Here is a 24,054-nt window from a genome sequence, read left to right as displayed (position 1 = left end):
GCGTGTGCAGCTCCTCCCATGCTGCCGCAGCGTCCGAGCTACCTGCAGCCGCACTGGGGCCGGGCTCTGCTCTCCAGGTGCTCTGCGGCTGCTTCCCCATCCTGCTGCACTGCCCCTGGTGCAGAGGTTTTCGCTGGTCTGCCCCCAGCGAGGCACAGGCTTTTCTCCTGTAATGCTGCGCCTAATTAAAAACCTAGAAATGCACACGAGTAGTTCGTAGCCATCTCTCTGTGCGTTATCTAGCTGAAGAACGCCATGTAGAATTACCTGCCACTGTGAGGTTCTCTGAGGCTCCTCTCTGTTCGTCTCTACGCATGACTGATCTAATTGTTTAATTTACAGATTTTCCTGCCTGACTATTCAGCTGTTCTCCAGGAATCACTAGTATATTTGAAGCAAAACATTGTACTTGGTGCATACAGTCTTATGGTAAATGCTCTGCTGCCATGCAGTAATAAATGGTTGATTTATAGTTCTTGTATTAGTCACCTAACTTAATGTTTCACCTTGAATATTAAAAAGGAAGTTGAGGCTAAAAGGAAAGCATCGATGTTGTAAAATGGTAAAAGTTGAGTAAAAATAAACACTCCCACAGGAACAGTAACTTCAAGGGCACAATACTCACCTCAGGTTCAGACTGAAGACCCACCACTGTATGCTAGGCTGTATGGACCACGCTGGGCCATGTCTGCACTGTTTGCTCCTTCTTTCCGCGATGTATCCTCAAGGTAGCCAGGCTGGCACAGCCTGTAAAATATTGTCCCCGGCGGCCTAGCGGAGGTGTGGTGTGAGCTATAAAGAGTGCAAGATGCCCAGCAGTGTATTAAACGCTAGTTGAGTACAGGAGGGCAGCATATCACAGGAGAGAGATAAGCAAAGTTCTCTGATTGTGGATCAATAAAGGTTAGTGACATCATATCTCAAAGTGAGAGAACCTGCTTTCTGCAGAGCCATTTATCAGATCGCAGGCTGAAACAGCATTAACCTTTTCCTAGCCAGATATCTGCTCTTCATCTGACTCCAGGCAGAGTAACCTTCCCTGTTGGCAGCAGAAGGCTCGCTGACCTTGCCTTCGTAATCCTGGCAGGTGTAATGCCAGAGTAGCCGCGCTGTGCTGGGCGCTGGGGGGGTTCTCCTCTGAACGCTTCTGCTGCCTCCTCACTGAAGCGTGCCGCGTACGGCGGGGCAGCGCTGCGCCGGCTGGGAACTGGGTTGCGAGGTGTGCTGCAGTTGGGAGCGCTCTGCATTTCAGAGTTTGTCTGCTGTGCTTCTGCTGGTACAGTTTTGGTGAGGAGTAAGATGCTACGGGTAGGTGCTCAGGGATGAGAGACGTGAATCAGTTTGGTTGAAGGCCTGGCATTGTGCCAGGCGTCGCAGGATGTGGTTGCAGAATGAAAAGGCGTACTTGGATTAGCTCGGTTTTTATGGCAGCAGTGGCAGTGAAATCATTGTGGGACGGTCCTTAGGAGAAGTTGTACGGGGCGGCAGGAGGCCCTGGGTGTGTTGCTGTGTGGCTGGCCTTCCTTGAAGTGTCTGTCCTCCTGTTTTTGCTGTTATTGTTACCAAAATAGATTAAAGCTAAATTGAATGTATCAGCCCATTCTGCAGTCCCGTTTCTTTGCTGTGTGCTGTGGGGCACCAGCTTTCCACATGAATGCAACTTCTGAATGTAGGGAACGTGGAGCCGTGTGCCTGTGCAGGCTATATTTAGAGCAGCGAGCTGCGGGTGAGTCCTGTGCGTGCTGCTGGTGGAGCTGCTCTGCTGGTGCTTTCATGTGCCGCTAGGGCAAGCTCCGGGGGTGGTCGGTCCAACCCGAGAGGACCCTCCTGGAGCGTCTCTGTGGCTTTTCACTTTCTGATCTTGTGTTCACATTGTTGCACATGAGCAAGCTGTCATTTCTGTTATTTAATTCAAGGTGATCTGCACTGCTAAAGTAACTAGTAAGTTAACTGCTAAGTTAACCAAGAAGCTACAGCACAAATGGTTAAGATCTTTTTTTTTCTTGACACACATGTATTTAGCTGTGTTAAAGCTGTCTTTAAACTTATCTTGCTATGTTATCTTTTACGTGCTTTCCTCTATCTCCTGCTCTTCTAAATATGCAAGTAACCTGGATGATTTTTTTTGTACTGCCAGTGGGTTCCAGGTGATGTGAAGCTTCTCGTCCCCCAGTGAAAGCATCACGACTTCCCCTGTGCATGGCAGTGGCTGCTCATGCCAGAATGTCCTAAAAGCTTCCGTGTGAACCTCCAGGGCCCTGTGTGTTGCCTACAGCTCTAGAGCAGCTGTTTCTGGGAAAATTTGTATTTTCTGGTGGTTCTGTTTAAGACTTCTGCCTCGCAACCAACCTCTGCGTCCAATTACCAGTCCAAACTATGGTTTGTATTCTTAGAAAACCATCATAACCTTTTTGGAAACACTGTGCAATATGATGCTTCCATTTAGGAGTTGTACGCATTGTAAGATACAAAATTCTCTACAGATGTAGCTGGTGAAGTTGATTGACTTTTTTTGACACTTTGAGCCCCACTTTCTCAATGACATTGAACTTGGAACACAGCTACAACTTGTAAAATAGGGCCACTTTTCCCCTTCTTGCCATGTTAAGATTTATGGGTGACAGTACTACGTTAGGACAAAATAAAGTACCCCAATGTATTTGGGACCTGTTGATTTCTGTTATACAGCCCAAAACAAGTGAAAAACCTAATTTTCAGTGAGAGCACTTCATGAAGTCGTTGCAGTGAAGCTCAGTGTTTACGTTAGAGAAGCATACAGGAAAACACAGGCGTGACAGGAGATGGCTAAAAAGGGTTGCGTTGTGGTGTGACAGCAGCTGTGGGGGAGCACGAGAGGCTTCCTCCAGGTGAATGCACTCCAAGTGCCCGGGGACTTCAGCGCAGCATCCGTCCGGTGGTGTCCCTGCCAGCAGAGGAATGTGACCGACCCCCGGAGCGTCTGTGCCTTGTAGTGTGGAAGTTGGATGTAGGTAGTTCTGCAGTGCCGGAGCAGGCCTCTGGTTTTCAGTGAATGAAAGGAGAGGCTTCTGCCTGGAGGAATCCATGGTCTAAGTTCAGAGATAAGATAGGAAGGAAGGATGACAGATGGAGGGTAGGAGGCAAGAGAAGAGTTAATTCCCTGAATGAGCTTCTGTTGTCCAGCAAGGAAATGCCTTTCCTTTTTTTCTTCTTTCTTCAGAAGCTACAGAGATTTGAGTTATAAAGACTTCTTGATCACCTTTCATCCTTTTTCCACTGGTGACTTCTCATTGGAAAAAGAGCCCCTTTTCTGTGGTTCTTTCGACTGTGCTTCAGGGAGCAGCTGGGGGCTGTGCCGTTACGCATCCTAGCGGGTCGGAGGAGATGCTTATGATTCGAGCCTGCACTAATGGGCTGATGTCCAAGTGGAAAGTGTATTTTCAATGAGGAAGTGCTGAGATATTAGTGGAGCCTGGATTACCCTGTGATTGTGCTGTCAATACTGCTGTATTGAGTCGGAGAGAGCCTGCACAACACAGGGAAACACTTAGCTCACTACTGCTGCTTATTGAGAAGCCAATAGCAATTTACTTGCTGACACTTGACATTGAATCCATTCCCAGAGGTGCAGCTCCTGCTAAACCACTGTTGGGCTCTCCTTAACACCTGCTCCTTCCCTTGACTTCAGAGATGCAGGTGTGAGGGAATGAGCGGAGCTGATGCTTTTCCAAGCACACCCACCCGTGGGGGAGAGGAGAAGACCAGTTCATGCCCCCTTTTCGTGTGCCTTGTTCTGCTGTGACCGGCAGGTATAGGCCAACTTCCTATGGGGTGAAGGGAAACTTTTACTCTGGAAAGGTGATGGGATTAACTTTGTGCAAATACATTTCATTTTCATGCATGTATTCAGTGAAAAAGGGGAGCGCTGAAGGGGAATGTGAGTGTTCTAGCCCTTCCATCTCATAGCTGACAACTTGAAGCATCTGAGACCTTTGGGTCAGAACAGATGGATTCCTCCTGTTCTACTTCTCTGTTTCCTGGGACCAGTGCAGACGAGCTCTGATGGTTTTTCTTGCATCCATACATACCTTGTAAGAAACACTTAGCATCATTTGCTGCAAAATACTTTTGAGAAAAACAACTTCCAGGATATTTCTCTGAAGAGTCAGCTCCCTAAAATGGAGAGTAACACATGAAGGAGTAAGGACAGGATGGAAACAAAACTAGAACGATGATACAAGATAACTAGAAAGGGGACGGAGAAAATGGGGAGTCTGTATCTTGGCTTTGTTACCTGACCGGGAATTCTGCTGTGGGACATCAGGTCCCAGTGTTGCAGTTCTGCAGTGGTCCTGTTTCTTGAGGGCTTAAAGACATAAGCGGATAGTTCTCTCAGCCACTAATATAGTGGGGCAGTGAAACTCTCACAGTTTTCCAGTTGTGGCTCTTGCTGTTTTAATGCGTTACCTGGCAAATAGTTAGTTCTAAACATCCCCCCCCCCCCCCATAAATAAATAAATAAACAAACCTTCTTCCCGTTAGCTGTGGTGTTGCTCTTTGGTGCATTTCCCTGTGTGTTTCGTTTATTTGCCCGAACTACCAACCGGGTAGAAAACCTGTGTCCTAAATATAAAAAGAATCAAAGCAAATGTGGTGCCTGAGGAAGACACTTGGAGCTACAATTTACATTTTGCAGAAGCAAAATTTAGGTCATATTGCAGGTCATGTTTTAAACATATTCGTTGCTCTGTGCTCACAGCGTCCGTAGCCGTGCGCGCAGCTGCCTTGGCTCGGCAGGGTGGAGAGGAACCGCTGTGCTCCGGGGCCCGGGGCAGCATCTGCTTGCAGCACGGCCGTGCAGGAGGGCACCTCTGCTGTTAGTGTGGCACAAGCTGTTCCCAAAGGCTCGTGGAGCTACAAGCGCAAAGCAGCCAGCCTGTGGCTGTCACGCAGCCCCCTCCGAGGACAGGGATTAGCGGCAGCCTGCTGGGACGCAGGGGCGCAGTGGGACGCAACGTGAATGTGTCGCCTTTCTTTAAACTTCTGCCGAGGACAGGGCTCAGATGGGGAACGCCACTAGGTAGGGTTTTCCAGGTTGCCCCGTGTCTGTGCTGTGCATGTTTCCTCCTGCGGCAGCGCGGGCTGCCTGTGGTCCCAGCACGTGGTAAATCATGTCGCGTCGTTGGCTGCCAGTCAGGTATTGACCTGCTGTCTTCTCTGAACGCATCTTCCCTGCCAGTCAGCCCCAGACGCAGCGTGCTTGTTCCCCCTCTTCCCTCCCCAGCCTGACCCTCGTCCCGAGGCACGTGTTTCTGTTTGCGGTCCTGAGCCACAGCAAGCGCCCGAGCTGGAGACTTGCTGCTCTGTCTGATGGCTGTAACCAGAGCTAGGAGACAACGTGGCTGGGGAGCCGAGCTGGGGAGCCCCAGGGACCTGTCTGCTCAGCATCAGCAAAGCTTTTCAGCAGTGCTGGCTTCCTTCATGAATTTGAGTAGGTGAGGTGTCCAGCAAAAAGCAACGCAAAAATGGATTTGGCGACACGTAAGGAAGAGCAGCAGTGACACGTGGTGGAGGGGAGTGCAGAATATAAAAGAAATAACATCTGATGCCTTTTGAACATCAGTGGAGAGGGTGAGGGAGCAGGACCCTACTTTGGGATGCTGGATGGCCAGGCTGGCAGGCTAACACCGTGCTGCCTGCTTTAGTAGAGGTCCCCATTGCTTATTATATTTTGTTTTAGTCTGTTGCTAATGTTGTTCAGCAGTTGCTCCTCTTAATTACTGAAGTACGTTTACAGAGATGTAACGGATTAAGCCTTTCAGTTCTGCTCTCTACCAGAAGAGATTGTCACCATTATTCTCACATTATAGTAGAAGTTGGAACAAGGAGAAGCAGAGTTAAGTTTAGAAAGCCTGTTTGCATGTGCGTGCTGTCCTGTGGATGTAGGAACGTAAGCGGTGGCAGGTACCCGGCAGGAGCAGTGTGAATGCGTGCAGGGGTCGGGGCAGTGCGGCTGTCATCTGGCTGGGTGCAGACTGGAAGGTTTTTGAGGGGGTCACAGCCGCTTTTGTGACCTGCGTGGATGTACCTCTGCAGGCCTTCTGCAGAGCTGCTGAGGCATCAGTTATCTGGTCCTTGCCTCATTGGAACACAAATATTAACTGACAAACAATTGCATAATAAGCGACACAATCACTTTGGCCTGTTGACTTATCTTCCAGCAAAAGAAATAAACAGGGGAAAGTAGGAAAGTTAACTTATAAACCAATAAACTGTTATTGCACTTGCGTTAGTGTGGCCTGAGGCTTGCACGATGACTGCTGGACTGATGTCTCCCAGAAGCTCAACTTAGAGAAAACAGAAATATTTACTTGTTAAATATGCAGGACAACAGGACTGCTTTAGGCACGCTGGTAACGGGGCTCATACACGCCACTGACTGTAGTGGTATGCAGTCTCCTCGTTGCGTGCTTCTTCAGAACGCTTCTGCAGTGCAGTTTTAAGCCCTGTCTGGCTGTGTCCGCAGGAACCTAGTAATTTTCTTGAGCAGAAGTGTCTAAGGCTGAAAGCTGCTCAGTCAGTGTTTACTAAAAGGTATCTAGAGTGGAAATGTAAATCTGCCAGAACAGATCTTACGTATGTTTAGGTTGCCTGAGTTACCTCTTGTTGGAAACATTAATGCTGGGTCATTAAGACTGTCTCCCTTCTACTGCTGGTGCAGGCGTTTCTTTCTAAATATTGATGTAACAACTTCCTCGCTCGGACGTGGTTTGCAGCCCTGCTGCTTCCATTGGAAGAGTTCCTGAGCTCTGCCGCCTTGCCGCTGCGCACGTTCTCATGCACACGTGCATGTGCACGCACACGCCGGCTTCCAGCCGGGACGGTTCAAACCGTGTGGCTTTGTGCTGTCCTGCGCCGCAGTCATCCTGGGAACATTCGTCCCCGTGGCCGTTCTGCTAGCTGCTTCTGCGTCTGGTGGAGCCTAAGTTGTTTTTTTCTGTGATGTGGCCGCACTTGTACATGCAATTCCAGCTGACGTCTCGCAGTGCCCTTAGAACGCCATCTATTGCTTCCTTTCCTTTAGAAGCACCCTGAAGTGCGTACTTAGATCATACTTTGCCATTTTCACAGCTGCGTTGCATTGTTTATTCTTCCATCCTGCCTAGCACAAGTCTGTCTCCTCCTTTATAATTCCTTATTGGTAAACCCTGAATTTATTGCAGAAATTCATTTTTTTCCCCATTACACTGTTGTGTTTAGTTCCTTTCCTGATATTCTGATCCTCAAATCATAATTTCTTCTTGTGTAATATTCTGGTCTTCCATTGCGTTGGTTGCGCTTCCCAATTTAATTTGATCAACAAATATCCCTCTGCGCGCTGTTGCAGCAAGGCCATCGGTGAAGTTGGTTAGAAAGACGATTCCCAAGACCATTCCAAATAACTTTCACCCCGAGCAGTATTTTCTTTAAATCGTCTTGTTGTCTTCTCTAGATCTAATTTTATGTCTTAAATTTTAGCTTGTCCCCCTCTCCTCCAGCTGAGTTCCCCATGGTACACTATTGAATAAGGAGCAGTTATTTTTGTAAAGAAAGATACTGTGTTAGCATGCACAGCGCATCTTGGATAAACCTGCCTTATGTTTTATCCTGATTTCTGTGTATTGCTGCCTCTTTAATTATTCTGCCTTTCAGAATACTTAGTTTTGTTTGTTACTGAGATAAAGCTAGTAAGACCATAGCAGTCTCTTCCACTTCCCCCAGCCCTCTTTTAATACAGGTACCGTGTTTGCTGTTCTGTACTTCTTCACCTCTCCCTTGCTTAAGTCCAGGTGTGGGACTGTGCTGGGAAGTCTGTGGTGAAGCAGAGGAACAGAGTTACAGGAGGAGGAGAGGCAGTGGTCTGCGCTAGCGAGATGCTCTGGTGCCTGCGCTGGGAGCAGCGTCCCCTTCCCTGCCAGCAGCGTTCCTGCGCGTGCTGGCGGCTCCCTGCAGCGTCCTTCTTTTGGGTGGTGTGGGTGGAACGGAGGGGACGCCTGAGCAGTTGTGTTCCCTCTGCTTGGCCAGAGCTCGTTTCCTCCAACACCTGGAGCAGGGCAGCAGGTGAAGAAGGCCACCTGCAGCAGTTTGCCTTCTTAGGAAGGGCCTTACCTGACACCTGGGGGCTGCCAAGAAAGGGTTTCCATCTGTGCCCGGCCCGGCCCGGGCTGTTTTGAAAAGAAATACTTCCTGTGAGCACTGGTGACTCATGCTGACAAGTTTGTGTCCTCTGGAAAGGAAGGTCTGAAGAGAAGTAGCACGAAGTCTCTGGGCTGTAAATTGAAGCTCTGTGGAGCCGAGTGACCTGAGATCAAGTACAGGTACATAATTCATCCTCTGGTTTGGGTGAGCACAGGCAGGGCCGCTCTGCATCCTTCTTCCCCACCCAAGGTGTAGGCTGGGGAGCAGCCACTTCTGTTCCCACAGCTCCCCCGGGGTTGCAGTTGTGGGTCTGCTGGTATCCGAGAAAATGCAAGGGTTTTGTAGTGTTTGGGGAGCTCAACACAGCTGAGGGTGTACAGAAGGAATTGCTTGCGGGTGAGGATACCCTGAAAGGATGCTGCGACACTTCAGGTGTACCTGGATTCAGTTCCTAAAGGAGTGTTTATTTCTTCGCACGCTTTGCTAAGGTGCTGGGTGAAATGAACTGACTTGTTCTTACCTGCAGAAGGAGAGCTTCTCAGTGTACTGGTGTTACCCCGAGGCATATGCTAGGAAAGGACTTCATCTGAGATGCGAGTTTTGGGGTTTTCTCTGCGCTAACATTCCAGTACTACTGAATTTCTGGAATCTGCTGAAGAACAGGAGAACAGTCTTTGGGAACTCAAGAGCCCAAGGAATGCAAATGCATAGTCAGTTCAGCAGTAGTTCCTCTCATCCTTGGTGTAAACTTTGCAGTCCGTCCTAAGCACCCGTTCTCTCCCAGTAAGCTACAACAAGGGCCAGGCGTTCCTTTGAGTCCGTGGTAAATCCCATACCATGATCAGCTTTTACCATAGGATCTGACCGTGACAGCCTTGCTGTTGCTTGGAGAATAGGCTGAAGATGAGCAGTCTGTGGCATAATGCATTCTGTTTAATACCTCCGTTTCTAAATAGCAAGCTTTCATTATTAATAGTCACCTGATGGGGAGGAACATCTTTCCTCCCTCTTGCAGTCACAAGAAAAAATACATTTTTCACAACAGGCCTTGCTGTGAGGCCAGTGAATGTGGAATGATTTTTTTGGCTTGATTCTGAGGTTGTTTTCGGTTGTCTCAGCTGTAGCTCGCTGGTGCTGAGCGCTGCTGCTTTGGAGACGGTTCCTTTGTACCTCTCCACCTTCTAAACAGCAGAAGGTCTGTCTCTGGAGCGAAAGGAGCCACACAAGTTCCTTAATTTTGTGGCAGGCGTGTTTCGAGGCTTAGGTAAGTTGCTGAATTTGAGGGAAGCATGAATCATGTTGGTTAGCTGGGAATCTGATGAATAACCCTGCTGTGTGGTTACTGGAATTGAAGGCGATGTGCCCGTGTCCCTGAGAGGTGCTGCTGCTCTCTTGTGTCAATTCAGTCTTCCTGAAGAAACGTGGGGTAATCTTGGACGTATGCTATTTGTTAGGGTTTTTTGGCTCATAATCCATTAATATTTTTGGGACAGTTTTGGGGAGGTATTTACTCTGCGTGTCAGGAGTTATTGCCATCCGACTATTGTGGACCAGTCGGAGTCACTCACTTAGGCTGGATACAGCCCTAAAAAGTGGGGGGAAGAGTTCAGTCTCTTGTGCTCCCTGTGGACAGGCCTAGCAGAGGAATGGCCATCGCGTGGTGGAGCTGCTCTGGGCTCGGCGTTTCTTTGGTTTGCTGCAATGAGCTGGGGGTCAGAAATAGTGAGGACCCAGCCCTTCCTTCCTGAGCTCCAGGCTGCGTGGGTGCTCCTGCGGACGCACCTCGCCGTGCCTGGAGAGATGGTGTTAGCAGTTTCCAGGGTTTGTGCATATTTGTCCCTAGGTCTTCACGCGAGGTCCCTAAATCTTCAAATGCTGCTGCTATAGAATTCCAGAGGAGACTAGAGTGCCCGAGACAATTAGGGACAATACTGGCCAGTTTAGCACCCAAGGTCACGTTTTTTGTGCTGATCTTGGGGGCTCTCAAGAGGCTTGGTGCTGCAGCAGACCTTGAGGTTCCACTGGCAAGTGGTTGTAACACAAATAACTGCTCTTCGGACAGCACTGTGCTTAAAAGTGAAAGTGAAATTTCACTTTTCTCCCGACTTTACTCTGAGCAAGACTGTAAGCATTAAATACGTAAGTGTAATATTGAAACTTAATTGTAATCATCTATCTTGTTTAAAACATCCGAAATAATGCAAATCCTGGTGAAGCCAACGTCCTTCTCTGGAGTAATCTTCCAAACATGCTGCTGAAGGAGCAAGTTAAAAGCAGCAAGTGGTCAGGACAAAACATACTTTTACCCCAAGAAATTCTTCAGGCACGTTCAGCACCTACCCCGTGTCACAGAGCTGTGCCTCGGTGACTGACAAGGTGGATGGTGGGAAGTTCCCTGCACGACAGCCAGCAGTGGTTTTGTTCTGACAGGTTGTCCTGCTCATCCTTTCAGCTTTGTTTTCACTCACTGTGACTAGTTTTCCAAAATTTTGCTGCATTTACAGTCCATGATTTCTGGTACACAGAGACATCAGATGCTTATCCTGGTGTGTATTCTGGTGCCCTTCTCCCTTGCATCTTTCAGAGGTGGATCTTCATCAGCTTCCTTGTGCTCTAGACCTCCTTGATCTTTTAAAGCTGGTTGCTATTCCAGGTGCTGTTTGCTGTGTACTCATGCCAGCTTCTGACTTGTACCACATCTCGACACCAGCAATGCTTGGTACGTAGACAGAGTTGTGGTTTTGACTGGTCGTTCTGGCAGCTGCAGCTTATGATTAAAAAGAAAATCAATCGCTGTCGCCTTGGACCCCAGTGCCAATGATTTCACAGTCCACAATACATCAGCTTCTTCCTTGTCAGAGGATCTTAGACTCAGGACTGACCCAAGGGTTGTTCTTTGACTCAGGCTGCTACCAGAAAGCTAGTCTGATTTTATGACTAGTACGGGTAGCCACAAGTTTTCCCTGCCTGAAGACACGAAGGTGAGACCCAGGAGACCCTTGGATTCTGATTTTTGGTTGTTCCTTCAGTGCATTGGTGTGTAGCTTCAAAAGAAGTCCAGAGGGTAAGAAATGCAATTTCTTGCAATTACTGTTGCTGTATGATGACACACAGGAAATTCCCTTATGTCTTTGGTCCTCTGGGGAATTCAGAGCCATCACGTCAGCTCTTGGGCTGCGCTCAGACTGCCTGCAAAGGCCTCGTGCATCTCGCAGCTCGAGTTCAGGGCAGTGGCTGCGGCTGAGATCATCTCCCTCCTTTAGCAAAGGGAACTGGTCTGCAACTCAGCTGTCAGAGCATCTAACTTGGCATCTCGTGTGCCTGTTGTGAAGAGAAACTGTTCAATAGTTGGTAGAGGTCTTCAGGTGGTTCTTGTTTCTGTCTGTGAAAACTCGTGGAACTTCCTCCAACCCTGGTGGGAGTGGCGGAAGATGCTGTGCATGGGATGAGCAGAGGGAAGAGAAAGGTGTGCTTCTTTACCCAAATAACTAGCTAGTCAAAGATCCCCGAAGGTCTCAGTTTGCATGTATTTTATGGATACCATGCATCTCCAAATGCAAAATACTGCTAAGCTGATTTTTTTTTCTGTAACTGTAGTCCTTGGGGGGAAAAAGGGGATGTCGTGCAGTCTTAGTTTTCATTTTTCTTATCATTCCCACTTTCTGTGATGTGTTATTTTTCCAATGCTACCCTTTGCTGTTGCTACCAGAGATATTTTAAAGTAGGATGGAGCATTATCTGTGGTATTACCTATAGTAATATGGGGTCACGTAGTCACAGAATGGCAGAGGTTGGAAGGGACCTCTGGAGACATCTGGTCCAACCTCCCTGCCAAGCAGGGTCACCTAACACACGTTGCACAGGATCACATCCAGGTGGGTTTTGAATATCTCCAGAGAAGGAGACTCCACAGCCTCTCTGGGCAGCCTGTTCCAGTACGCGGTCACCTTCCCAGTAAAGAAGTGTTTTCTGATATTCAGCCGGACTTCCTGTGTTTCAGTTTGTGCCTGCTGCCTCTTGGTCCACATCAGGAAATGATTTTGGTGACAGACTTAAGGAAATTTTATGTGTACAATATCTGTAACTTAATCGCATCCCTTTAACAGTTAGGGGGTGAGGACAAGATGCTGCCGAGGCCTGAAAAGATGGTATGTTGGTAGGTGGCTAGATCCAAAGTGGCATTTCCAGATTGCAGAGAGCCCGGGAAAGGGTCTTGCGTCATCTGTGGCAAGAGATGAGCTGTGTGGTCCACCAAACGCTGCTGTCATGGGTTGGACTGGTTTCAAAGGCTTGAATGCTGTTTTTATGTCCCCTTGGAGCTCAAGGAAGATCAAACGCACGGCTGGCTGGGCTCCAGCTGACTCTTGCTATGTTTTGGCTCGTGGTATCACTGAAAAGGAAGGACCTGAATCAGAGTGAGGAAAAAGGGAAGGACATTTGGACAGGATGAGACGGATGGTCAGAAGGTGCTGCAAGTCTGTATATCAGCAGAAGACTACCAACATGTGAGTAGAGGACATACAGGGTTTGACCTTTCTGGAGACATTGTTCCCAATTATCCAGCCTGTTGCTGTTACCAGAGCATATGTGCATGAGGAAAGAAGCTTAGCTGAAAGAGAAATTGTAGTGGTAGTGATTTTGGTGCTGGAGACTTGGGTTCAAGTTCACCTTTTCTTCACATTCCTAATGGACTTGAGTAAACCACTGGCCTTTCCTTACTCCACGTCTCCAAAGTGGAGGAGAACTCCTGTTTTGGGGAGGGTGTTCAGTGGTGTAAAAGCCTCCAGAGCTGGCCTGGGCTATCCTGGGCTTATGGAGCTGAGCACCCTGTGCTGCCTGGGCTTTGCCCATGGTTTTTTGGTTTGTTTTTTAGCTGGTCAGAAGATGCCATTTTCCCTGTAAGCACTGCTTTCTGCAAAGCAGGAATAATACTGTTAAGGTGAAAGTTGAGCATTGTCATTTGATGTGTTACATCTAAAAGTATTTTTCTTTTTGATCAAGCCCTGGCTTGGATTTGCATAAAAGTATGAGGTGGGGGTTCACAGTGTTCCTAGCTCTGTTGTACTTACTCTTTCTTCTTGGCTGAAATTGCAGGGAACCTTAGCTATCTCTGTCATGAGTCAGTTCTCGTTGTAGAGTTTTCTTTTCACAGCTAAAAATTGGTGTTTGGTCCATAACTTCTAGGACTGGATATTGCGTGCATACTGTTTCCTCACTTTTGTTCAGTCTTTAACTAGCATATAAGAGTAATGTAAACATACCTCCATTTTTTTTAATTCTTCTTTTTTAGCGGCAAACTTACCAGTAAAGTCCTCTGCATTGTAACAGGGACATTTCTTTAATAATATGGCTTGAAAAGCATTTTCCTATTTTTATTGGTAAATGGCAGTCTACAAGCTTATGAACAAGCAGGCAGACTACTTCTCAGCCTCCCTTCAAAACCGATCATCTCAGTGAATGACTTTGACGAAGAGCCACAGTCATTTAGCCTTTGATATGCAGGACGCTGACTGGGTGGTACAGTGATTCCTTTAGCCTTGCTTTCCGTTACTTGGCTTTCTGAAGGCTTGCTCCTTATCCTCACTTATCCAAGTAGCTAAAACCTGACCTGCAAGTACATGGCAAGATGCCTGCTGATTCGCCCTGCCTGGTAGGGAAGAGATGTAGGGGTGAGGAAGAGAGTTTGTAAATTAGAGTTGTTTTGTAAATTAATTAATTCTTTGTCTGACTTATGAAGCCAGTACATCTGCCTTGTGGCTAGGCAGAGAGGAGAGCAAGTGCAAGGAGAGAGCAGCGGAAGGAAGTCATGCAAAGGAGATGTCCTGCATGATTAGATGAAGCTTCCCAGGTGGGGCTTCTTAGCAATCTCTAGGTTTGGGATTTGGACCTTCTTGACTGCGAGATCAAGCAAATGTTGCTAAATACTCTTGGACTTCTGTCTGTCTCTGAAAGTTCTCATTGAAGTATTGTCCTCTTGGTTGCAGTGTTACGGGTGTGCTTTGGCTCTGGATCACATGCTATGACTATTCACCCTGCTAGGGGAAGAAAACAGAAGGAAAAAAGAAAGAGATGGCATACAAGCTTTTCTGTTGTTGGATGGCTCCAGGGGGGCAGCCACAGGACTTCAGCACTGGGCAGGGCTTCTCTGGGATGAGCAAGTTTGGAGGTAGTTACTTCTTCCTGCTTCTCCTAGGAAGGTGCGTGAGCAGGGAGGTGTTCCTGAGAAAGAACTGCAGGGCAGCACGTTATACAGAAGCTCTCCTGGGGGATAGCTGTCTTCAGGTCATCCTTTAAACAGGCTTGTTTCAGTTCGTGGCTGAAAACCCTCCAGTCCCCTAGAGCTGCAGAGATGAGGATGGGTAGGCCAACTTTGCTGTGAGCTTAGGTGCCCTGGGGAAGGGGTCAGGCAGGGGCTGGTTCTCGTTTTGACCGTGAGCCTCCCAGCGATTTGGCTTCCATCTTCCAGGTGGGAGGAAAAAACTCTTTTTCTCCTTCCCGTGTTTTTTGTCACTGCCTCTCATTGTGTGCTGACAGATGCCCTCAGCCCTGGAGAAGGATTTCGCTCTACAGCACGTTCTGTTACAAAAGTTTTAAGAGAAAGCCCAGTCTCTTCTAGCCCTCCTGTACTGATAGCTCAAGGGATAATTTAGAGTTTTCTTGTGTAATTGTTGCTGACGCATATGTCTGGTCTGGAGCAAGTGTGTCAAAATATTAATGGCTGAGCCCTGCAATTTTGAGGTTGAGGAAATAAAATCAAACACGCCAGTTCTCACAACAGGTTAATTCTGCTCTCAGCTTGCGCACCGTGTGATTGAAGTTGACCAGAGTGCCCTCAGTTTTCTTGGGGAAGCTGTTGGAAAGTAAATGCATCTTCATTGACTTGTAATAATGAAGTTACAAGTCTTGAAAAGGTGCACGGTGTTCCAGACTATTTTATGACTGAGATTTTTCCTTTCAGTAAAGGTGACCTGTCTGACTTTTGCCAACTTCAGAAGTGTTGATCATGGTCATTGTATGTATATAGTGATCTTGCATTATCCCTGTAGCATAGTGACACAGCTAGCGGTTGAGTATGATTTATGCAAGAGTTTCATTGTTCTCTCTATTTTGAACGTTGACAAAGAGAAAGAAAAAAGCTATCTTTAGAAACGGAGACTGGATTTTAAGCCTCCTGTTCAGATTGATGTAGAAGTGGGGGATTTCTCGGGTCATTCTCTTCCACCTCCTTCCTTTGTTTATATCGGTGTATAGATCAGTTCAGTTGTTGAACAGGTTTTTCCTTCCCACCTGTTTTTTTTATCTGCAGTTTTTCTTATTTTTTTCTCACGCTTTAAAGAATTTCTCAAGGAATAAATTATTTGTACTTTGTTGACGCTTCACTTCTATTCCAGTTTGCAGTTGACTTTCTCGTCAACCAGATAGATCTTCGCATGCTGTGCTGCATGGATTTCCTTAGGTGGCTACATACTATGTTGGGGAGTTGTGGCTTTAGTCTGAAGTGTGCTGGTCTGGGTCCTTTGTAGATCCCATGGAGTGGTTTCCATCACTGGGACTGGTTTTACAAGGGAGCCCAGGTAATCCACTGTCCGTTCCACCACACATACTTGGGAGTTTTCCTGTGTGACTATCAGTTCACTTCCTGCAGGGTCAAGCTTAGTGCACATCCCTTTACTCGTTTTCCTTATTTTTGCTTTCTTAAGCTTTTCCTCCCATTGCTGCAGCTAAGGTATGGCTGCTGTGGATGCACGTCTTCCCCTGAAGCCTCCTAGAAAGCTGCTGAATGCTTCATCCTCAAAATGTTCATCGTACGAAGAATTTTTGTTGCAGTAAAAGCAATGATTTAAGTGTTTTCAGTGTCTGAAGTCTGTGAGATCACTCAGACGTTTCTGTACTGGACAGTTAGCCTGTAGATTCACTGCCAGGATTTAATTCGAAAGGCAAGCCAGGCCTTTAGTATCGTCTTGGGCGAACACCTGTGCTGTGCTCCTGCTACCGCAGTGGTGTTTCTGACCCTGGTAGCACATGGTGTAGGTAGGTCTCAGTGTGCGCAGACCATGTTATAATCTTATCAGAGGGGAAAAAAATCAGCTGGATGAATGACAAAACCCACCAAAAATAGAATAAAACCATGTAGTTGTGAAGCTCTTTTTTTTTAAAGTTGTCTCTCACAGAAAGCATTGCCCTCCTGGAAGGGAGGTGTGGAGGAGGCTGTATTTCAGTAGCAGGGGCTGGATTTATTTTATAGCATACTTCATTCTGTCTGTAAGGGGCTTTTTGCCATTTGGCCTGGGCACAGAAAAGTCAAAAGAAATGCTGCCTAAAAAGTTTTTTGTTCCCTCTCCCCCAGGAGTCTGACTGAGCCCTCACCTGCTGGAGAGGAGCCCTGCGTTCCCAGGTTTGGGAGCCAGCGCTGTCGCCTTGGGGCTCTTGGAGCAAGTCCCAGCCTCCGCGTGTTTCAGTCTCCTCTCGCTCTGCCGTGCACCTTCCCTTCCCTGGAGCTAAAACAAGAAGCCAAGAATTAATTGTTTTGTGTTTCCTTTTTCCCTCTTGATGCATTGTGGTCTGATCAGTATCTGGGCTCATTGGACACTGGAAGCATTCACTTCTCCTTCTCCAGAGAGAGATGTTGGAAATGCAGCGTGTGGAAAGCTGGGAGGTACCTGAACACAAGGCGAGGGGTTGGAGCGGGTCACAAGGCGATCCTTCCACTTGAGCACTTGCTAGGCTCCCCGTGGCACTGCAGTTGGCGGCAGTGGGGTAACGTGGAAGTACACCCGTGTTTTGCAGGACTGAGACGTGTTTAGCTGCCGGCATGCAGGAGCTTTGAAAGAGCAGGATGGAGCAACTGATGTCAAGCTTTGCAGGATCCTAGCCTTCACCGTTTTCAGGCAATTGAAACAATGGTGTGCATATTCTTACTGGATTGCAAGTGCCGGATGGAAAAAAATGATGTTCTCAAGAGTAGGTGGCCCATGGCACGCCTGGGGAGGGAGGGCAGGAGGCTTAGAGCTGATACTCAGCCCTGGCCAGAGTGGGGTGGTGGAGGACGTGTGCAAGACCTGGTGCGGTGCTGAGGGGTGCACGATCGGCTTCTTGCTGAGTCTGGCTCCTGTGCGCTTCTGGTTTCAAAACAAGCCCAGAGAATTTCTTGTGCTGTCTTTTGTCCATTACTGCAGGCTGCAAACTGAGATAATATCCCACCTGTGCAGGCTAAGTAAGCTTTCCAAAACAGGAGGTGGAAACAAAATTTAAGTAAGTAAAGTTTTCACCATCTATCAGAGAATTTCACTGACACAGAAATTAACTTAGTATGCAGAAAAGAATTGTGAAGGAAGAAGAGAGAAAAGTACAAGGAAGAAAATGCAAAGGGGAGCAGCATTACAAATTTGAGTGGAAATGATTACTCTGGCGTTTTAAACCTTCTCATTCTGTAAAGTGTAGGATTGTCAATATGGGTCCAGAATACCCTGTGTAATGGATGTCTTGTATTCCAAATACAAAGCTAAATTGCGATAAATGTAGTGGTGTTGGGTAGCTTTTGCTTCAGTGGAGCTTACCGAGACACAAAGAATCTGAGGGAAGGAACAAAATGTGCCTCTTAGATTCAGCATACAGTACAATTGTAATAACAAAATGAAAGCTATTAATTGTTTTGGTAACTTCGTTAGTTCTTTACCTGTTCACTTTACATGCGTTAGACTTTTGGACTTTATAGTGTACGTGAAGTCCTGTAAAATTTCAGCCCTGTAATCTGAGCCAGGGACTGGATTTGGGGAAGATGAGGGAGAAGCATATTTGTCACCTTTTATTATTTCTTCATATTTTGTATATATTTTATTGTTCTGCCCTCCTGGCATGGGAATGGAGTGCTGAAGGTTCAGGTGAAGGTTCTTAAAGGAGCTCCCAAGTCTTGTGTGTTTTAGGACAGTGTGATGTTCCTGATTGAACAGGAGAGCAGGATATTAGGTACAGTCAAACCCTAATTTTCATCAGCGTTGACTGAAAGATATTGGCTCTTCATGGCTTGTTTCTAACTAAAGCTTGATCTCTTTACACTCTCTTGTGTAGCTCATCTCTTGATACTCTGTTGTGTATGAATGCTGGGGACGGGGACGTCGTGGTGCCCCTAGGACAACCCTTTACTGTGGTGTCCTTCTGATGCCTTCCTTCACCTTCTCCATCCTTTTGCTTTCCTAAAAATGGCCAAGGCAGCCTGTTGGGGCTTTTTGTGGATGTTCTCATTTCTGGTTTCACAAAGAAACACTTGATCTGGAGACCACATCTCTGGTAATTGTGCTTCATATGGACCTATTTTCTTATGCATTTAATAGAGCTCTGTCTTTAAAGTTTGTACTTGGCCTGAACTCTTGAGTAAATTAAATTGACAGGGGCCTTCCACAAGTGAGATGGGCATTAAAGTCTTTGACTTCCTCAGGGCAATTATTGTGACCAGGTGAGGAAGAGGAGGCCATTCAGTGAGTGATGCAGGGCAGAAGCGTTAAGACCCCTTCATTAGTAATGCTGAAGTTCAGTATTTTGAGTTCCTGACTTCAGCAGACCGCTCAGGCGGTGGGAATCCCAGGGTGACCTGCAGGCTTTGAGCACGGCCTCAAGATACCCCTTCAAGGGAGTTTGATTTAACCGGGTGACTTTTTGCCTTTTAGCTCTGCTGAAAAAGGCATTTCTGAAGATGAGAAAGAAATTCCCCTAGTGCACCTTTTAATTGTTCATTTAGGAGTAGAACTTTCCTCCAGCTGTGAGGGCTTAAGGCTGCTGTAAAGTGCTAATTAAAAGCAATAGTGATAATGAAAACAGATGTTTTCAAGAAAAGTAAGTGGTACTGGGACACCCCTCTGCTGTCCCTGGCTCTTCTGAAGGTGGAGCACGAGCTGGTGCCCTTGGTGCTGCGCTCCCAGGCAGGCTGGGGAGGGGAGCGGGTCTTGTAGGCTCACTCTGCTGTAGCAAGCACAGGGGTGGCTCTGGGTAAGTCGGGAGGCACAGAAGAAAGCTCGCGGGGGCTGGCAGAGCTGCTGCCTCTCAGCGCCGGCCGCGGAGGGATGGGTGCCGAGGGGGCTGTGAGCACCCTGAGCCTGGGGTGCGGCGCGGCAGGAGGGCCGCTTCTGGGCGCGGGTAGCCCGGCACCACTGGAGTCTTCAGGTGCTGCTACAGAACGAGCAATAAACAATGTTGAAAGCAATGAGGGACAAGCATTGCTTGACCCGCAGCAGAGTCAGCTGAGTACCTCACAGTCCCGAATTCTGAGCACGGAGGTATTAACAAGACAGAAGGTACAGAAGACCACTTGGAATTTTGTTGACTGTTTTTGGCTGCTGTTAGTTTTTTGTTTTGTCTTAAGAAAATAGATCTGTTCCTCCCATTGCCTGGTTTTTGTGAATATGGTGACCTTTCCAGGCTGTAGAGGGAGATGGTGGGTGTCTGAGGGAAGGGCTGCTGTTCTGTAGTCACCTTCGAGACTGTCATCTGGCTTGTCCTCGTGTGCTGCAGGACAGCCTTTTCTCACTGCCAGAAAGGGTGAGAAAGTTGATATCTTTTGTAGAGCTTTCAATAGGTGGCAGGAGACATACTTGTTACTTGTCCCTCCTTGACTTTAAGCTGTTCGGATGCTCCGTCCATTGTTAGAATGTCCCCTATTTTCTCTGATTGCACGGAGGAGCAGAACAAAGTTGTTTACGAAACAAGAACTGTTTTACAGAATATTGTTCTAGAACAGAGGAAATCAAAATCCAAGCAAGCCTCCGGGATGTGCTTCTGCCATGTGTCTTGGTGAATATGGTCAGTGGTGCTCAGCATGTTTCCCGGGGAGGACCTGCAGGGTTCTGGCTCTGTGGATCATGCCTCGCGATTAGCCAACTGCTGTATAAAGGGGAGGTTTTGCTCGCTCTGTGGTGGAGAAGTGCTGATAAAACAAGACGCGTTACATGTAGAGTTGAGCTGTGTGTCAGTACTTCAGACGGAGAAGTCAGCTTTCAGAAGGCTTGCAGCTGTGGGCTGGTGTGAAGCTGGGGTTGGCTGTAAATAATAGTGGATTTCCTAAGAAAAACAAAGAATGCCTTGTCTTGGGGAACCTGACGCAGTGGTGCTTGGTGCTGGCTGCAAGTCGACTCTTCTGCTCCTTCTGGCCCTTGGGGGAAAGGGAATAGTAGTGGCTGGCCCTTTATAGGAATGATGGGGAGGGATATCTACTCCAGTTCGTTAGACTCTAATTATAAAGGATTGTTTTGGTCTTGCTTATCTTCAGGATTGCTGATAAGAAAGAGCAGCCTCAACCCTCTGAGACCTCTGTGATGAGTTTTGTGAGGTTCTGTGGCCTGTCAGCAGTGCTTGGGGGTGAGCGGGGACAAATTTTAGAAGCTCTTGGCCAAGTCTCCAGTCTCTAAGGCAGTGTCTATGAGCTGTGACCTGTTTGCTCATTGAAGTGCCAGTTTGATCACATTGTCAATTCCACCATTAACCTTTTACCTGCTCTGCAAGCAAGCTGGAGAAGTAAAATACCTTCCTCACCAGTTTCTTTTGATACAGATGTGCATGGGAAAGACCAGCCTAGACAGAAGGGTGCTTTAGCAATGGAAGGATGAGGGGGTTGTATAATGTTCTGGTTTTGGTGCTGAAGAACGTGGCTTTCCGCAGTTCGTGTATCGTTCTCTGACTGTGCTTGTGGCAGCCTTTAAAAAGAGGGGAGTGGGGGGGGAAAGGGCTGGGGAGAGGCACCAGGGAATAGGGGGCCTGGGGCAGGGAGGTGCCAGGGAGCAGGGAGGTCATCCCAGTGGTGATGGGAGAAGATGTGAGGAAGAGGAAGAAAGAGCTAGAACATTATCTAGAAGCACCATCAGTGGTGTGATACAGGTTGAGGCCAGTCCATAGTAAGACTGCCTTGACTGGCATGAAGTTTATTTTGCAAATATAGACTCGGCTTACTTAGAGAAAGTGACCCAGCTTGCCTGAAAGCAGCTAGCCAGAATAGTGGAGTTCTGCGCCGAGTACCGCGTGCAGCCCGTAGCATATGGTCCTTTGGGTTAATACCTAAATGAAGCTGTCAGAGCCTTGTCCATACTGGGAGATAATGGGACCTGTGCTTCATAATTAGTTCCCGTAGAGCTGCTGACAGAACCCTGGAGCTTCAGTCCTTGTTAAAACTCATTTTCAGCTGTGATTTGATAGCAGTGTTAGCATGGAGCCCAGTTATGTTATAGTTTCCATTCCTGCTCCTGTTGAAGTAAGAGATGCTTTTGCCAGAGAAGATGCAGTCTGGCAGTTTACATTTTGCTTATTTTCTGTAGGCCAATTGGTGCATGTTATTGTGTTTAGTTCAGGAGAAGCTTTTTGGTATCTGTGGTGTTGTCTTACTTTTTCCTGGTAGATAAGCTGCTCATCTTGCAGGCACCTGGTGCCGAGTTGCTGTCATCTTCCTTGTGGTATGGCCTGCATGCACATATACCCAATGTCACACAGAGGTGAATCTCCCAAACTGAATATATCTGGAGTTCGGTTATCTAAAAAAAAATTCTTAATGTATTGCACAATAATTTCAGCCCTGGAGGGAAGAATTCTGTTAAACTTCCTAAAAAGTAGGTAGATAAACTGGAAAATCTAAAGAAAAAAATTATTGAAATACTGAAGAAAATCTTTTGAAGCGGGAAATTTAGGAGTTTTGATTTTTAGCTGATCAGAGGGAGGATTGAGAACTGAAGTTAGAGTTTTTGGTATTTCTCTTCCTTCCCTGGAAGGGGTTGCTCAAGAGAAAGGTGAGCATAGGTCTGTGCCTGTAAGAGTGGTATCACGATACAGGGTGTGCGCATGATAAATAGTTCAGGGACTACCTCTAGCAATGTGACCTCCTCCATCCGAGCAGGAGCTTGGAGGTGAAGGTAGCTCAGGGTTAGTGCTCTGGAATAGAAGAGTGTGGAGGACTTTTACCAGGGCTCAGGAGGTCCTCAGACAGAAGATTAAGACCTGGCAATGCTTATTTTTGTAAAAAGCTCAAGACAGCGCTAGAAGCATCTTGCAGGCACCCTGCAATTATCATAATAAACAGTTTTATCATCTGCTTGGCAATCAATAATGTGGCTTATGCTGCTTTAGTATCTCACTGGTATTGATTACCTTAACAACTGTGCTGCGGTCAGCTTCTGTTAACCCGTGCTCTCCTGGTGGGGTTGACTGTCCTGCTGCAGGAGGCAAAAGACTTGGGTTTCAACCTAGATGTTCGCAGAAATTTAACAGTGGGCAGGGTCAAAAAGAGCTTTTATTTGGAGATGCTTGATGGTAGGATTTTAATCCGGGAATGTGAAATTGAATACAAAAAATCTGCATACATGGTATTTTAAAATAGAAGGATTGAAATGTGATTCGTGGTTTGGGCTAAAATCAGCGTGGGCCTGTAACAGTATTTTGTAGTGCGTTGTTGGAAGGGGTTTTACCAAAGTAGTGCATGCAGTGTGAGTGCTGTCCTTGAAGAAGACTGCTCTTCCTTCAGTGAGGTTGAAATGCTTTGCCAGGTCCTGGGCTCAGAATGGGACTGAAATGGGAGTGTGTACTGGGCATGCCCTCAGCTTCTTCTGGGTCTGCTGGGACTACCTGAGAATTGGGTAATTCACGGGTGTGCTGTCACATCTCGTACTTACCTGACCTCTGACAGCAAATGCTATCTGGTGGCTGTGGAATAGGACGTTTGCTCGTAAAACTCCATTGATCCTGCAGCAGCCAGCAAGGCTGAGCTGGGAGAGCTAAATGCTGCTGTATGTACCAAAGACTTTGTTTCAACTAAGTGAACCCTTGGGGGTGTTTTGACAGCATTGCCTCAGCTTCTAGCAGAGCAGTCAGCGATTAAGAATATCAGGTTAGTAGCTTACTCCATTTTGGGAGGAAGAAAGATGACTGTGTCAGGATCCAGATGGGACTTTAAGACAGGACTTTGTGGGATTTGGGTGTACCTAGATAGTTGAGTCTCATGGCCCAGTATTTCTCCTAATGGAATTTCCCATCATTTACTGCCCTGCTGATTTCTGATCAATGAAAATAAAATTGCATTGCCTCCTGAGAGGCTCCATGTATGGCTACAGCCTCCAGCTGTGTCAGTTCCGGTAAGATAATCTCATCAGGCGTGCAAGAGGGTAATAGGAAATAAAAATAAAACCCACAATTAGCAAGAGGGCAAGCATCAGAGTAACGCTTTCAGTCCTGGAGGTCTCAAAGCACGTGTAGCAAGTTCCTTCCCCACCCCTGAAGTGACAGCTGTGAGGATGCCTGGTCCTACGGAGGTGTGCCGTGATGCCTCTGTACCTGGGTTTGGGAGTCAGTACAGACCCATTGGGCATGTTGTTTGGAACTTGTATTTATCTGAATCCATGTCAGTTCTCCCTTGTGAGACAGTTAAACTTTCACAAGAGATGTGTTTGTTCTAAAGTGTTACAGGGATGTAGCTGCTGATAGAGTGGCTGCATTCTGTGGACCTAGAGAGCATGAACTTGAGACTTTGAGCCTGTTGAGTGGCGTGTAGTTATTGACGCCCGTTGGTTGCTGCAATCAGAAGGGTTTATTTTGACCAGATAAAGAAAATCCTCACGCTGTACCTGGAGTCTAGAACAGGGCAGTGTTTTGTAAGCAGATGAGTGTGCAGATGCTCTCTTTGTGGGAACCTGGGACCTCCCGGACCTCTCTGATCTGCTAAAAGTTGGCATAAAATACAGTCTACCTGAGAAGCTTTCCCAAGCATACTGGCAGATTTCTTCACCTGTTTTAGGACTCTCTCTATTTTTTTATTTCTGAAGGTTCCGTTCCAGCACTGTGACTGTGACCAGTAAAACGTACTCCGTGCCAAAACGCTGGCAGCGCATCTGAGCACATGTGCTTGTGACCTTTGCAACGGGGCTTCGCAAC

The 24,054-nt window shown here is 47.2% G+C and overlaps 1 protein-coding gene across 4 annotated transcripts in view; it reads left to right on the top strand.

Annotated features, from left to right (window-relative positions):
• Positions 1-24,054, top strand: part of ZFHX3 (zinc finger homeobox 3) — a 533,455-nt gene that overhangs the window by 383,375 nt on the left and 126,026 nt on the right. The window contains exon 1 of one of the 4 annotated variants that reach the window (XM_040571668.1): positions 19,025-19,140. The exons of the other annotated variants lie outside the window; for them this stretch is intronic. The gene's annotated coding sequence lies outside the window, so the exon portion shown is untranslated. Of the gene's footprint in view, positions 1-19,024; positions 19,141-24,054 lie in introns of those variants that run through there. 4 annotated transcript variants of the gene reach the window in all.

Source organism: Cygnus olor, chromosome 12, assembly GCF_009769625.2.
Source record: "Cygnus olor isolate bCygOlo1 chromosome 12, bCygOlo1.pri.v2, whole genome shotgun sequence".
NCBI classification, from domain to species: Eukaryota; Metazoa; Chordata; class Aves; order Anseriformes; family Anatidae; genus Cygnus; species Cygnus olor.
Note: the sequence above shows the minus strand (reverse complement) of the source record. Positions and strands in the feature narration are given on the sequence as shown.